This window comes from Pyxicephalus adspersus, chromosome 6, assembly GCF_032062135.1.
Source record: "Pyxicephalus adspersus chromosome 6, UCB_Pads_2.0, whole genome shotgun sequence".
NCBI lineage: Eukaryota > Metazoa > Chordata > Amphibia > Anura > Pyxicephalidae > Pyxicephalus > Pyxicephalus adspersus.
The window spans coordinates 98236378-98237912 of record NC_092863.1 but is presented as its reverse complement, the minus strand read 5'-3'; the positions used below and the strand labels follow the sequence as shown (position 1 = coordinate 98237912).

Below are 1535 nucleotides of genomic sequence, written 5' to 3'. Positions count from 1 at the left end.
ACCTAACAGTGCAGATCTCTACCACCCCCCTAACACCTAACAGTGTGCAGATTTGTGCCCCCCTGGCATGTGACTTTTGTGACTTTGACCCCTCCCCCTCTATTTTCACAAACACAGGACATTGGTATCAGAAACTGTTAAACATTTACTCACATTTCCTTTTGAGATGCTTAAGCAGTATCTGCTTCTTCTTGATTTGTCTGATCTTTTTCTGTGAAATGGTAAACTGAACATTCTCCTCATCAATATTAACAATAGTAATAATGATAATATTATTAATAATGATAATATTAATGATGATGATGATGCTTGGATTATTAAGTGATACACTGTAAGAGAATACATGAATACATGGCTGGCAATGTATTATAGGGGAGCTGGTAGCTCCTGGAACACTTGGCTGATGGTTTTGCTGCTTCCATTGTTTTTGAACCTTTACATATTTTTTTTTCCTGTAGCTTTGTTTTTTATTACAAATGACACGTGTTGTATGCTGTATTATTGTGTATTGTACTATTAATGCAACCTGTGTGTGCTCTGTCAGTATGGGGAAACCCCTGAGATGTCACTCACTTGTATTGTAAAAGGATAAGGTGAGAAAAATATTTTCAATTTGTATTTTTCTTTCTTTGACTTTAGTCTTGTAACCATCACTGTTATCATTCGGTAATGATCAGGGCTTCATATTATTTTTGTTTTAGGTGCCTCCCGCATTTCTATGAAGTCTGGTGTCTATCTGTTTTGCTTCTGACATACAAGTTGGTTTAACGTTGCAATAAACATCAGATAACGAATGTGGAAATACTTTCGTACTCTTTTGCAATATCTTTTAAACCAGATTTAGGGATAAGCAGGAATGCTTGAGTTATTGGAGTGTTTCTTTTTAGATATAATGGGGAGTGTGCACAGTCTACAGAATATCATTGCTTTTCTAGGAGGAAAGAATAACGACCTGAAGGGTTTTCATCTTGGAGTGTTTGTATTATCTTTGCTTCTGGAATCCTGAGAGCGTAGGTTGATGGACTCACAACTTTTTCGTGTTCTGAGGAGCCCTTTTGTTGAAATTATGCATCTTTTTTAGATAGAATAGGGAAGGGTTACCCGTTCCTTACACTATAAACAATGGTAGTGGCAATATCGCAGGTCCTGACGCCTGGCTTTGCAGTATCAATGATATTGGCGGCATTACGTTGCTGTAAGGTACATTGCGGGCATATGAACTCCTCTAGCAATCCTCAGACATGGGTAGCCAGTTGCCAGACCTGAATACTGTCACTTGATGGGAAGGACAAAAGGATCGGGGGTTTTAATTTAGATGGTGAGGGTTGAGGGATTTCGTTTAGAAGGGGTTAGGATTAGAGAATTTAGTTGTTTGGGTCTTCTGGTTGGTTTAAGTAGCTTAATTCTATGACTACATACACACGTCAGAAGATTCAGGTCAACAAAAAATTAGTTTTCATAATCATCAGAAACCACAGCAAACTTTTCCAAATCAGTTTTTCGCCCAGTTTTCAGATCTGATTTCAGTTTTTCCC

The 1535-nt window shown here is 37.9% G+C and overlaps 1 protein-coding gene across 1 annotated transcript in view; it reads left to right on the top strand.

The window, feature by feature from the left end:
- Positions 1–1535, top strand: part of LOC140334363 (chondroitin sulfate proteoglycan 4-like) — a 30392-nt gene that overhangs the window by 453 nt on the left and 28404 nt on the right. The gene's annotated exons all lie outside the window — the stretch shown is intronic.